The following is a 15,446-nucleotide window of genomic DNA, read 5'->3' as shown; positions in this document are numbered from 1 at the left end:
TCTGGTTCAGGTGCAACCAGTCCGACTTGTACAAGTCCCGCCTTTCCCAGAAGCAGGCCCAGTGATCCAGGAAAGTAAAACCCTCCCTCCTACACCAACTCTTTAGCCACGCATTCATCTGCTCTATCCTCCTATTCCTATACTCACTAGCACGTGGCACTGGGAGTAATCCAGAGATTACAACCTTTGAGGTCCTGCTCTTTAATCTTTTACCTAGCTCCCTAAATTCTTGATGCAGGACCTCATCCCCCTTCCTACCTATGTCGTTGGTCCCAATGTGGACCACGACCTCTGCCTGCTCACCCTCCCCCTTAAGAATGCCCTGTAGCTGCTCAGTGACATCCATGACCCTGGCCCCAGGGAGGCAACAAACCATCCTGGAGTCACGTTTGCGGCCACAGAAACACCTATCTGTCCCCCTTACGATAGAATCCCCTACCACTATTGCTCTCCCGCTCTTTTTCCTCCCTTTCTGAGCAGCAGAAGCGTCCCTGGTGCCAGGAAGCTGGCCGCTGCTGCCTTCCCCTGGTGAGTCATCCCCCTCAACAGTATCCAACTTGGTATACCTGTTTGAAAGGGGGATGTCCGCAGGGGTTCCCTGCACCTCCTGCCTGCCTCTGTTGCTCCGCCTGATGGTCACCCAATTTCTTTCTGCCTGTGCAGCCCTACTCTGCGGCGTGAACAACTCGCTAAACGTGCTATCCACGACCCTCTCAGCATCGCGCATGCTCCAAAACTCATCCACCCGCAGCTCGAGCGCCGCAATGCGGTCTACAAGTAGCTGCAGCTGGATGCATTTCCCGCACACATGGTCGTCAGGGACACTGGCAGCGTACCTGACTTCCCACATGGAGCAAGAGGAGCAGAACACAGGGCTGAGCTCTCCTGCCATGACTTACTCCTTTAATTAATTTAAACATTTATTCAATACCCCAGTTACAGGTATACTCTAGGGCGCTTTATTTACCAACTGTCCCCACTACACCACAGAGACCCTAGAAATTTAACACCACAGAATTCAAGCTTGTATTGAAAAGAGAGAAATACTCACCAACCAATCACTTACCTGCTTCCTGCTGATGTCACACTTGGATTACTTTTTACCTCTCTCCCGGAACCTGGATTGGTATGCCTCGCTGCCTCGGGCTGCTCCTTTTATCCTCCGCCGCCTCTGGTGATCCCTTGCAGCTCCGGTGCCTCTCCGGTCTCGGGGCTCTGGGCCTCGCTGCCTCGGGCTGCTCCTTTTATCCTTCGCCGCCTCTGGTGATCCCTTGCAGCTCCGGTGCCTCTCCGGTCTCGGGGCTCTGGGCCTCGCTGCCTCGGGCTGCTCCTTTTATCCTCCGCCGCCTCTGGTGATCCCTTGCAGCTCCGGTGCCTCTCCGGTCTCGGGGCTCTGGGCCTCGCTGCCTCGGGCTGCTCCTTTTATCCTCCGCCGCCTCTGGTGATCCCTTGCAGCTCTTGCCTTGCCTTACCCCATTCCTTTTCATAAATTTCCGAAACTCTTCGGACACAAACTGTGGTCCGTTATCAGAGCAAATCTGCTCTGGCAAGCTGTTCCTGGCAAATATGGTCCGTAGGACTGCAATCGTTTTCTCCGTGGTGGTGGAGGACATTTTGATCACCTCAGGCCATTTCGAGTGCACATCCACGGCTATTAAAAACATTGAGTCCACGAATGGACCAGCAAAATCAATATGCACCCGTTGCCATGGAGAGGGGGGCCACTCCCATGGGTGTAGAGGGGCATGTGGTGGTGCATTTTGGACCTTCTGGCATCCTGAGCAACTCTTTGTCAGGTCCTCGATTTGCTGATCGATCCCCGGCCACCACACATAAGCCGTAGCAAGGCTTTTCATTTTCACCCCTCCCAGATGGCCTTCGTGAAGCTCATTGAGCACTCTCTCCCTTAACTTGGGTGGAATTACCACTCGGGATCCACACATCAAGGTCCCCTGGCATACTGACAGCTGTTCTCTTCTGGATGAGAATGCTGGCAAAAGTGAGTCGCCATGTGTTGGCCATCCCTTCACCATCAAGTCATATACCCGAGACAGTGTCGGGTCATTTCGGTTCTCCTCCTCTATATCCACGTTAGTTACTGGCAAGCGTTCAATTATAGTCGAATAAAATATTTCGAAAGGGTCCACTGCTGGTGCTTCCTCCGCAGTAGGCAGTGGCAGGCGTGATAGCCCATCAGCGTTTCCATGCTGTTTCGTGCCCTTATACTCTATTTCATATTGGTGCGCCCCTAGAAAAAGGGACCATCTTTGTAGCCGTTGTGCAGTCATGACCGGAACGCCCTTCTTTGGATTAAAGATGGAGACAAGTGGTTGGTGGTCAGTCAGCAAGGTGAACTTCTGCCCGTGCAGATAGTGGTTGAACTTTTTCACTCCCCACACTAGGCTGAGGGCCTCCCTGTCAATCTGGGTGTAGTTACGCTCGGCTGAGGTTAGTGACCGAGACGCAAAGGCTACTGGCCTCTCCGAGCCATCCGGGAATTTGTGCGACAGCACCGCTCCAATACCATAGGGTGATGCATCACACGCCAACCGAATTGGTAGTGCTGGGTTTAAATGAGCCAACACCTCTTTTGATGTGATCAATTCTTTGCACTTCTGGAAAGCTCGTTTACATTCGTCATTCCACTTCCATGGTACCCCCGTTTGCAGTAGGGTGTTCAGTGGGTATAGTACTGTAGACAAATTCGGCAAGAACTTATGGTAGTAGTTCACCAGCCCAAGGAACGACCTCAGTTGTGACACATTTTCCGGTGCTGGAGCCTTGACTACTGCCTCAATCTTTTCAGGGGACTTATGTAACCCCTCTTCATCAATAACGTGGCCACAATACGAGATCTGCTTCTGGAAAAACTCGCATTTGTGGCGATTAGCTCGGAACCCATATTCCTTCAATCTAGTGAGCACCTGCTCCAGGTTGGCGAGGTGATCACTGTCATTTTCGCCCATGACCAGGATATCATCCAAATAACACTGGGTCCCTGGAATCCCTTGCAGGACTTGATCCATTGCCCTTTGCCAAATAGCCGGAGCTGATGCTACCCCGAACACCAGCCGGTTGTATTGGTAGAGACCTTTATGAGTGTTGATCGTGAGGTACTGTTTCGAGGCTTCTTCTACCTCCATTTGCAGGTACACCTGGGCCAGATCAATCTTAGTGAAGCATTTCCCTCCAGATGGCGAGGCGAAAATATCTTCAATCCGCGGAAGCGGATATTGTACAGTGTGAAGGACTGGGTTCACTGTCACCTTAAAGTCCCCACAGATGCGAACCTTCTTTGGTTACCCAGGCGTATTACTCAACGACCTCTTCATTACAGGAACGATGGGTGTAGCCCACTCGCTCCAGTCCACTTTGGACAGTACTCCTGAACGTTCCAAACCTTCCAGCTCTGCTTTGACGGCTGGGCAGATCGCATAAGGTACCGGTCTGGCCTTAAAAAACTTTGGGCTTGCATTTTCCTCTATTTTAATCATCGCTGTTATGCCTTTTAGTGTTCCGAGTCCCTCCTGGAACACTTCTTGTGCGTCAGTTAGCATTTTTGACAGTCGTCCAGGTGTGACGTCGTCATCCTTTTTGGCATCTACAGTCAGTGCTTGTATGGAATGCCAATCTAGCTGTATCTTCCGGATCCATTCACGTCCTAGTAGTGGTGGTCCTCCATCTGGCAATACATATAGGTCCATTTTTGGTGTTTCCTTGCCGTTATATATGTTAAGTCCGTGAATGATTGAGACACGGACTAGCAGGAGAGAAACAAACAAGTCTTTACTGGTGGAAGGCATAAACGAATCTAACCAACAGAGGCGCTCTAGCGCCTTTTATACAGGGGTGGTCACTGCCGGTATTGCAGTCTGAGACCAGTTATTCTCTTAAAGGTACATACACAACAATTCCTCCCCTTTTAGATAAACAGTACATAACATTCATTTAACACTAATGATAACGAATTACAATCACAATTACTGTTGCTAGATACATTGGTTAAGCTTAAGCAATTATAAGTTCAGTCTTTGAGGAGGCTTCCTGATTCTGTCTGGATAACGCCTCTTTGGAGTATCAGGTTCTTCTGGCAATGTTGAGTCAGAATCAATGTCGTTGTTTGGTTCATCTGCTTCCAATATTACCGGTTCTGCGGTAGCTGCAATTGGAACGTCGATTTCATTACCAGGTGTATCAGATCATGGTGTGGAGTTGACGTTTTCCAGTGACTCTAGAATCTGGTCAGCATGGCGTCTTACAATGCTCTCCCCAACGTCCACGGTATACATGAGAGGTCCTTGTTGTGTACAAATCGTTCCTGGCTGCCATTTCTCAGTGCGGTAGTCCCGGGCCAAAACTGGTTGACCTATCTTAAAACTCCTGGTCGGCCTTTCATTCATATTCTGAAACTGCCTGTTCTCCACATCTCTTCGGACGTTTGGCTTAACCAAATCCAAGCAGCATCGTAGTCTTCGATTGAAGAACATCATGGCTGGAGTTTGGTTGGTAACCGCATGTGTCGCATTCCGGTAGGCAAACAAGAAGTTGTCCACCTTGTGTTGTAGGGGTATATCTTCATTACACATTGCCTTGATAGCCTTCTTGAATGTTTGGACAAACCTCTCGGCCAATCCATTAGTGGCTGGATGATATGGGGCAGATGTGTAATGCTTAACACCATTGTTCTTTAAGAACCTCTGGAACTCTTCAGACACAAACTGTGGTCCATTGTCAGAGCAAATCTGTTCAGGCAGCCCATTCCTGGTGAATATGGTTCGTAAAACTGTGATAGTTTTTTCCGTGGTGGTTGAGGACATTTTTATTGCCTCTGGCCACTTTGAATGTGCATCTACCGCAATTAAAAACATCGAGTCCATGAAGGGACCAGCAAAATCAATGTGCACCCTTTGCCATGGAGATGAGGGCCACTCCCATGGATGCAGAGGAGCTTGTGGTGGGGCGTTTTGGACCTTCTGGCATCCTGCACAGCTCTTGGTCATCTCTTCGATTTCTCTATCGATTCCCGGCCACCACAGAAACGCTCTGGCTAAGCTCTTCATTTTTACCCCACCCAGATGACCCTCATGAAGCTCATTGAGCACTCTATCTGTCAACTTAGGTGGAATTACTACTCTGGATCCACACATCAAGGTTCCTCTGCACACTGACAGCTGTTCTCTTCTTGACGAAAATGGTGGCAGCAGTGGTTCACCATGTGCTGGCCATCCCTTCACCGTTAAATCATAGACCCGCGATAGTGTCGGGTCATTCCGTGTTTCCTTTTCTATGTTTGCATTCGTCACAGGGAGACATTCGACTATGGTCGAGTGGAATAACTCCATTGGATCCACTGCAAGGTCTTCTTCTTCCACCGTCGGCAATGGTAGATGTGACAATCCATCAGCATTTCCATGCTGTTTAGTTCCTTTGTACTCGATGTCATATTGGTGTGCCCCTAGGAAAAGGGACCATCTCTGCAGCCGTTGTGCTGTCATTATCGGTACGCCCTTCTGAGGGTTAAAAATGGAGACAAGAGGTTGATGATCGGTTAGTAGAGTAAATTCTTGACCGTGCAGATAGTGATTGAACTTCTTCACCCCCCACACTAGGCTGAGGGCCTCTCTGTCAATCTGGGCGTAGTTACGCTCGGCAGAAGTTAACGAGCGTGACGCAAAAGCTATCGGCCTCTCCAAACCATCAAGGAATTTATGTGACAGTACCGCCCCAATGCCGTAGGGAGACGCATCACACGCCAGCCTGTATGGCAGTGCTGGGTTGTAGTGAGCCAATACTTCCTTCGAAGTGATTAAGTCCTTACTCTTCTGAAAAGCACGTTTACAATCATCGCTCCATTTCCATGCTACTCCCGTTCGTAGCAGGGCGTTCAGTGGATGCAGAATTGTCGACAAATTCGGCAAAAACTTATGATAGTAATTCACCAACCCGAGGAATGACCTCAGTTGCGACACATTTTCAGGCGCTGGGGCCTTAACAACCACTTCAATTTTGTCAGGGGACTTATGTAACCCCTCTTCATCAATCACGTGGCCACAATACGATATCTGTTTCTTAAAAAATTCGCACTTGGGGCGGTTGGCTCGCAGCCCATGTTCCCGTAGTCTAGTGAGCACCTGTTCTAGGTTGTTAAGGTGTTCACTGTCATCTTCACCTGTTACAAGGATGTCGTCCAAGTAACACTGAGTCCCCGGAATCCCTTGCAGGACTTGTTCCATCGCTCTTTGCCATATCGCTGGAGCCGATGCTACTCCGAATACCAATCGATGATACTGGTAAAGACCTTTGTGAGTGTTTATCGTGAGATACTTCCTAGAGGACTCTTCAACCTCCATCTGCAAATATGCTTGTGCTAGGTCAATTTTTGTAAAACGCTTCCCTCCAGACAGTGAGGCGAAGATGTCTTCTATCCTTGGAAGAGGATATTGTACTGTGTGAAGGATAGGGTTCACCGTCACCTTGAAATCCCCACAGATGCGAATCTTCCTTGGCTCTCCGGACTTATTGCTTAATGTTTTCTTCATGACAGGAACGATGGGTGTCGCCCACTCGCTCCAGTCGGCCTTAGACAACATGCCCGCCTTCTCCAGATTCTCCAGCTCTGCCTCGACGGCTGGACAAATTGCATATGGTACCGGTCTCGCTTTGAAAAACTTGGGAACTGCATTCTCTTCTATTTTTAACGAGACGGTTACGCCTTTAAGCGTGCCCAGTTCTTGTTGAAATACCTCTTTGGCGTTAGCTAAGATTGTTGACAATCGTCCAGGAGTGACGTCTTCATCTTTTTTACCGTCCACCGTCATTGCATGAATGGAATGCCAATCTAAGTTTATCTTCCTGATCCATTCCCGTCCCAATAACGGTGGTCCACCATTTGGCAGCATGTAGAGATACAATTTCCGTATTTTCTTGCCATTGTATTCGACAGGCACCCTTATTTTTCCTCTGGGGTATACTTTTTGCCCCGTATACGTCGTCAAGACGATGGATGTCTCTCTCAAGGGTATGTGTGAAAATAGCCGCTCATAGCCTCGTCGATTCATGACGGTTAGCGCTGATCCTGTATCCAATTCCATTTTAACTTGGGACCCTGCTATCGTGAGGGTGACCCAAATGGCTCAGTGATCCTCTTTTGCGATTACATTGTGAAGTTTGAGACAGCTTAATCTCCTGTTCTCGGATTCACTATCGCTCATCTGGTCTTCGGAACTACTGTCCGTCATCTTTTGTACTTTCTTGTACGGTTCCTTAGTAGCCTTTTTGTTGTCGCTGGTCTTCTTCCCAGACCGACAAACTCGTGCAACGTGTCCAATCTTCCCGCACTGTCTGCATATTTTGTCTTTGGACCAGCAATCCTTCTGGTCATGGTTAGTTCTGCCGCAGCGATAACATTTTGCAAATCCCCGTGTCATTTCGTGGGTGCTGTATTCCTGTGGTTTTTGTTGAATTTCTGCAGCTCCCCTGGCTGCTGCTTCATACGATACTGCCACGCTGAAAGCCTTATCTAGCGTCAGCTCTTTTTCTGAGAGTAACTTCTTCTGTGTTCCTTCACTCAGGAGTCCACAGACAAATTTGTCCCGTAGGGTATCTGCCAGTCCTGCTCCGAACTGGCAGTGCTTTGATAGCTTGCGTAGTTCCGTAAGATACTCAGCATTGCTCTCATCTTTGTGCTGAGTTCTCCTGTGGAATTTAAATCTTTCTGCTATCAACAGCGGTGCAGGGTTTAAGTGCTCCTGTAGAACAGCAACAATTTCGTTAAAACTCTTCGCCTTCGGTTTGGGTGGAGTAATCAGATCCCGCAATAGGCCGTACGTTCTAGCGCCCATTAAGTTTAGCAATATTGATGCCTTTTTCCCCTCCGCTATTTCATTTGCCTCGAAATATACCTCGACTCTTTCCACATACGTGGTCCAGTCCTCTAATGTATTATCAAAAGCAGTGATACAGCCAGTCTTCGGCATCTTGCAAATCTAAAATGGCGCCTCCCGCGCTTTGCCTTCTTCCCCGATTTAACAAAATGGTGCCTCCCGCGCTTTGTCTTCTTCCCCGCTGTTGTTAGCGCTGCTTTCCACGGTTTCCTGCGCGTTAAATATTAATTTGTTTTCTTTTATTATCTTCCCATCATGGAGCGGATCCTCTGGGACACTTCCCTCCCTCTTCTGAGGTACGAACGCTGCCCAGCTTCGAAACACCGGCCGCGCCCTGTATGCTCCACCCTCTCTCTCTCTCCTTGCTTCCCGACTCGCTGCCTGGCCCCGTTGCAGCCCAGGAAGGATCAGAGCACGACCTGCCACCAGCCCGATTAGCTGGGAAACCACGGACTGAGGAACCCAGCCTGGCTCTGGAAAGTCGCTCCTGCAAAGCCTTGAACCCGATGATTGACGGTCGACGCCCGTTCCTCGAGTTTCAATGGACTCTATTTTTTTTTCTTCCGACCTTCAACGTCGTCAGAGCTGCTGCTGAGTTGCAGGTAAGTTCTTTCTACCTCGTCGCCAGTGTTAAGTCCGTGAATGATTGAGACACGGACTAGCAGGAGAGAAACAAACAAGTCTTTACTGCTGGAAGGCATAAACTAATCTAACCAACAGAGGCTCTCTAGCGCCTTTTATACAGGGGTGGTCACTGCCGGTATTGCAGTCTGAGACCAGTTATTCTCTTAAAGGTACATACACAACAATATATAACGTTCACCCTTATTTTTCCTTTGGGGTAGGCTTTTTGCCCCGTGTACGTCTTCAAGACAACCTCTCTATCTCTCAAGGGTAGATGTGAGAATAGCCGCTTGTAGTCCCTTCGGTTTATGACTGTTAGGGCTGATCCTGTGTCCAATTCCATTATCACTTGGACTCCGGCTATCTTGAGCGTGACCCAGATAGTTTGGTGATCCTCCGTTTTGATCACATTATGTAGTTTCAGACAACCCAGCTCCTTGCTTCCAGAGTCTGCATCACTTTTCTGTTCGTCTGCACTACTCTCCGTCACCTTATGTACCTTCTTGTACTTCTCCTGTGGGGATTTCTTGCTGCTGGTTTTCTTTTCCGACCTGCAGACTCTTGCTATGTGTCCTACTTTTCCACACTGTCTGCACACTTGGTCCTTGAACCAGCAATCATTATGGTCATGTGTTGTTCTGCTGCAGCGATAGCACTTCGCTGTTCCGTATGACATTTCATTTGTGCCATATTCTTGCGGTCTCCGTTGTATCTCTGCCGCGCCCCGTGCTGCTGCTTCGTGTGATACTGCCATGCTGAAAGCCTTGTCCAGCGTAAGATCCTTTTCTGATAGAAGCCGTTTCTGGGTTCCTTCACTTTGAAGCCCACACGCAAACTTGTCCCTTAAAGTATCTGCTAGTCCCGTTCCAAACTGGCAGTGTTTCGATAGCTTGCGCAGTTCCGTTAAAAACTCAGCATTACTTTCATCTTTATGCTGGTTCCTTTTGTGAAACTTAAATCTTTCCGCTATCAGCAGTGGTGTGGGGTCTAAGTGGTCCTGTAGAATTGACACTATGTTTTCAAAATCCTTTTCCACTGGTTTCTCTGGGGTTACTAGGTTTCGCATTAAGCCATACATTTTTGCACCCATTGAATTCAACAACACCAGAGCTTTCCTGTCATCTGGCACTTCATTCGCCTTGCAGTACACTTCTATGCGTTCGACATATGTCGTCCAATCTTCGACTTCATTGTCGAACGCTGTGACACAGCCACTCTTCGGCATCCCTGGGTGTGGTTAGACTGGCTAAAAATGGCATCTCCCGTGCTTTCCTTTCTTCCCGCGCTCTCCCTTCTTCTCCGCTGTGGCAAAAAATGGCGTCTCCCGCGCTCTCCCTTCTTCTCCGTTGCGGCTCAAATGGCGTCTCCCGCACTTCCTTTCTTCCCCGCTGACGCTGCTCGCCCCCTGAACACCGCCTCTCTCTCTCGTTGACGCCGCTCGGTCCTGAACAGTGGCTGGGCCCTGTGCGCTCTACCCTCTCTCTTTTCCCGTCGACGCCGCTCGGTCCTGAACACTGACTGCGCCCTGTGCGCTCTACCCTCTCTCTGCTCCCGTCGATGCTGCTCGGCCTTTTCCTGTGCCGTCAGTCGGCTCTAGCCGCCGCTGTGTGGGAAGGGTCTGTGCCGTACCTGTTGCCAGCCTGTTTCGCTGGAGTCTCCGTTGGATGGTCGACGCCCGTGCTTGTGGAATCGGCCTTCTTCTGCAGAGTTGCAGGTAGGTTCGAATCTGCTCGTCGCCAATGTTAAATCCGTGTATCTTGATGTTGTGGGTCCTTCAATAACTAGACAGAGACTGCAGGGGAACAATCAACAGGTGTTTACTGGATGAGGGTTACTCTAAAACGAATAGTACAGATCCCTACTCAGGGTTTATATACAGGTGTGGTCACTGCCGGTACTACAGTATACAGGAGCTGTAAAAAGTAGTTCTTCCCTTAAAGGTACATACACTACACATACCAAATAAATAAAAAAAATTACATACTTAAAATTAATTAAAATACAATTTAATTAAAAATTTTAAAACAAAAATTTAATTTTTTGAAAAATAAACTTAAATGTTTTTAAAGGGCTAAAAATAACTAACTTATTTTACAGGTGTTTTAATGTTTAAATAATTGAAAAAAATTATGATTATGTTCATTTGAACTGCTTTAACCAGGCATAGGAATTTCACAAGCTTTCGCTGGGCAGTAGTTGGGCAAATAGTCCAACTCCCCACCCACAGATGCCCATTTCCTGGGAATGGCTACGAACTGTCAAGAAGATTCTTGAAAGATCACAAGTTCTGGGTTTTCGTGCATGCGCTTCGTGCAGGAAAACCCGGAACTTGCAGGGCACTTACGGGCGTGTACGCACCACGTACGCACCACGCACGCACCAGGTAAGCACCACGCGTGCACCACGCGCGCACCACGCACGCACCACGCACGCACCACATACGCACCACGCACGCACCACGCACGCACCACGCACGCACCACGCACGCACCACGCACGCACCACGTACACACCATGACGTAATAAAACTCACTACGCACTTGGTTTGAGCATAAAGCAAGGCTTTAATCAACTTGTTTCAGAACATGGAGATCTAGTTGTACTTCACTAGTTCCTTGTCTTACAAAATGTCGCAGGAAAGCTGGGGCCGACGCCCGAGTGTTTATACTCCTTGGATGGCGCCACCAGCTGGCCGTCCAGTATTATTTCACAAGTAGTTTCTTGATGAATGATGAGATTTATAACATTCTTCCTGCCTAAAAGATTTGGAAGTCCGACGACTTCCTCTTAGCGGATCAGGCGGACCATGAATAGCCGCAGTCTTTTAGCTTTTTGTTTATGGCTAGAAGGCACATCTCCCCGGACCGTGTCTTGGTCCCTGGGCCGCTTGATCCGTACCGGTGGATCGACAGGGCCCGTGTTGATTTGATCGACCCGAGGGAGGCTGGGGAGATCGTGACTCTGGGTGCGGGTCCCCACAGGTGCAGAACTGGCTTCCTCCTGTTGGATAGCCGGGGATTGACCGGCATCCTGGCCTCGGGTGGCCATCCCACGGGGAGCGCTCGGCTCCCCGAGTGGATCCGGTGGGGCAGCTGGCAGATCTCTCGATGCCCCAGGTAGGGCGTCATCTTCGGGGGAGCGCAGATTGTCGGCATCATCCCCGTAGGTCCCTCTATCAGTTGGGTCAGTGGAACCGGCTGGACAGGGAGCCAGGTCCCAGAGCGAAACGGTGGACTCCCGGCCATCAGGGTACCGCACGTGCGCATACATGGGGTTGACGTCCGTGAGTTCTACTTCGTCGACGAGAGAATCGGTTTTAGATGATCGGACGAATCTTTGGAGCAGCACGGGGCTGGGAGCTGCCAACCATGATGGTAGAGACGCTGGAAGCTGAAGAATCGCTCGTGAGGTGTGACATTGGTAGACGTAGAAAGGAGAGACCTGATGGAATGCAACATGTCAGGGAGCATAGTTTCCCACTGCTGGTCTGGTAGGTTGCATGACCTCAGCGTTCCAAATGATAGCATTGTATCTCTCAATCTGTCCGTTACCAATGGGATGGTACGGTGTCGTTTTACTTGTGGCGATTCCCCGTTGGGAAAGATAACATTTGAGTTCGCTTGACATGAAGGAGGGACCCCGATCAGAGTGGATGAAATTGGCCGTACCACAAAGGGAAAAGACTTGATCAAGGCATTTGATCACTGTGGAAGTAAGCATATTGGGACAGGGGAAAGCAAAGGGAAAGCGTAAATATTCGTCCACCATAGTCAGTAAGTAGGTGTTTCATGTTGAGGAAGGCAATGGCCCTTTAAAGTCAATGCTGAGTCGCTGCATAGGCTGCATAGTGTGTATGAGCGAGCCATCCGATGGATGGAAGAATTGCGGTTTTAATTCCGCACAAATTCTACAGGAGGAGCACATTCTTTTCACATCATCCGTAGAAAATGGGAGATTTTTAGATCGCACAAAGTGCAACATATGGATAAAGCCAGGATGGCATAAGTCAGTATGAAGATCCGCAAGAGTCAAAGTTGACATAGAAGAGCAGAATGCCCACGTGAGGGTATCCGGGGCCACATTCTCTTTGCTGGGTCGATAATGTATGGTGTATCCAAAGACGGCCAATTCCATCCTCCAGAGTTGTATTTTGTTATTCTTGATCTTAGTGCATTTCCGGTTATCCAGCATAAAGGCCACGGAGCGCTGATCGGTTATAAGTGTGAAATGGCGACGAGCGAGAAAATGACTCCATTTACATACCGCTTCGATGATAGCCGTGTCCTCCTTCTCGACAGGAGGATAATGGAGCTCGCTACCCTGCAAAGTTCTGGACAGAAATGCAACGGGTCGACCACCTTGATTCAAGGTAGTAGAGATCGCCACATCCGATGCATCGCACTCGACCACGAAAGGAAGATTTTCATCGATGGAACGAAGCGTGGCTTTTTCCAGTTGTCGCTTGAGGAGGTTGAAAGCTAAAATAGTCGTTGCCTCTAATGGAAATGACTTTGCGTGAAGCAGGGGCTGGATCTTGTCGGAGAAGTGGGGTATCCATTTCGCATAATAGGCAAACATGCCGAGTGCCCGACGGAGAGAGCCGAGATTCGTAGGGGGAGGGAGCTCCTGAAGCGGACGAAGTCGCTCCGGATCCGGTTTGATGACACCGTTGCCCACCCAATAGCCAAGGATGTTGACTGATGGTACTGATTTCACAGATTTGGACTCAGTTAAGGTTAAGTTGCGATGACGGAGAACGTCAAAACATTTCTGGAGGTTGGCATCATGCTCTTTCTGGTCATGACCAGCAATGGTGATATTATCCAGATATGGAAAAGTGTCCGTTAAGTTCTCCTGTATGACTAGGCTATCCATTGCTCGTTGAAAGACGGCCACCCCATTGGTGACCCCAAATGGAAGGCGACAAAACTGGTAAAGCCGACCATTGGCCTCAAAGGCCGTATACTTCTTGTCAGAGTCCTTTAACGGCACTTGATGATATGTGCTCTTTAAATCAAAAGTTGAAAATACCTTGTAGTTGGCAAGGTTATTGACCATGTCATCGATGCATGGTAGTGGGTAGGCATCCAGGTCGGTATACTGGTTAATAGTTTGCGAGTAATCGATGCAAAGAAATTTCTTGTGTTGCTTCAGAGGATTTTTAACAATGACGACTTGAGCCCGCCAGGAAGATGAACATGGCTCAATGATACCATCAGCTAGAAGGCGAGAGATTTCTGTCTCGATAAAGGATCGATCATCTTGGCTGAAACGTCGTGATTTAGTGACTATGGGCTTACATCAGGGGGAAAGATTGGCAAACAAGGAGGGCTCATCGAGCGAAGCCGCCGAAAGCGCACAAAACGGTACTTTGGAAATGGTAAGCTCCGGCTTTGACCCTCCAAACTCGAAAGTGAGTCTTTTGTATTGTTTCTGGAAATCCTGTCCCAGGAGCACATCACTGCATAGGTTCTTGAGCACCCCGAGCTGGGTGGAGAAATAAGTGCGGCCATTGAGAATAAAGTCGACAAGACAAAAGCCGGAAGAATTGGTGGTCAGTGTCGTCAGAGCCATTGCAATTTCCCTGTCTGAGGGGTAAATACGCAGTTTTAACTTACTGACAGCCCGTTCACTAATGAAGCTGTCAGAGCTGCATGAGTCGATTAGTGCACTCAAAATGTGTCCATTTACCAAAACCTTCGTGGCTGCATGGGACAGACTTTGGGGAAAAACAGCTGTGATGGAAGGAGGTGCAGTTTTACCCTTGACAGCTGTAACCTTAGTAGTGGTTCTTGGGGGAGTAGCAGCTTTATAGATTGCAGCTGTAACCTTCGTAGTGGCTCTTGGGGGAGGAGCAGTTTTATAGATAGTAGCTGCAAAACTAACAGGAGCTCTCAACCGGTATACCTTCGAAAAGTGACCTTTCTTGCTGCAATGATTGCAGGTCGCGTTACGAGCAGAACAAAATTTGCTATAATGGCATGCACCTCCACAGAAGAAACACTTCCTTCCAGATTGCCAAGATGCCGCTAGGGCGGGATCGTCATCAGTGTAGGTTTCTAGGGTAGGGTTGTCATCAGCCGGGTTGGAGTCGTCATCCGTGAGGGCTTCCGCCCGAGACCTATCTAAAGAGTCAATAAAAGTGATAGCAGCAGCCCGTGCACGTGGTGAAAGATAGGTGTCTGCATTCTTCTTTGCTAAGTCCAGAGAACATGCCTGGTCATAGGCAGCCTGTAACTTGAGGGTTTTATTCTCCAACAGACGCTGACGTATGAAGGGAGACGCAATCCCATTAATAAAGGAATCACAAATTAACTCCTCCTGGTACTGCTCAGCTGTAACAGCTTTAAGATTACAATCCTTGCTGAGCCTGCGAAGTTTCTGAAGGAATTCGTCAAGTGATTTCCTGGGTTGTTGTCGAGTTGTGGCCAGTAGATACCGAGCAAAAATTTCATTTGGGGACTTGACATATAGCTGCTGTAGTATTTGGATAGCGGCGTCATAGTCTACACAGTCTTCGATATAATCAAACACATGAGGGGATACATAATTAGCAAGCATTCGGAACTTGTTAGGAACATTCTCACCACACTCCTCAAGGAAGTTGCTAAAGGTACGATACCAGTGTTTCCATACCTTAGCGGCTGTAAGTGAATTTGGGTCCAGGTCGAGACGGGCGGGGCTGAGTAGTTTCTCCATGATGGATCGATTACTTGTCTGAGTTCCCTTCTATGGTTCGAGTCGTAGCTCGCTGTTCCCGAATCACCCAGAGCGTGGAGTCGATATCAAGTTGATTAAATTGACGTAATAAAACTCACTACACACTTGGTTTGAGCATAAAGCAAGGCTTTAATCAACTTGTTTCAGAACATGGAGATCTAGTTGTACTTCACTAGTTCCTTGTCTTAAAAAATGTCCCTGGAAAGCTGGGGCCGATGCC

The sequence above is a fragment of the Somniosus microcephalus genome, chromosome 10, assembly GCF_052327205.1.
Source record: "Somniosus microcephalus isolate GS21.2 chromosome 10, FLI_Smic_1.0, whole genome shotgun sequence".
NCBI classification, from domain to species: domain Eukaryota; kingdom Metazoa; phylum Chordata; class Chondrichthyes; order Squaliformes; family Somniosidae; genus Somniosus; species Somniosus microcephalus.
The sequence above is the reverse complement of the archived record's forward strand: the minus strand, read 5'-3'. Positions refer to the sequence as shown.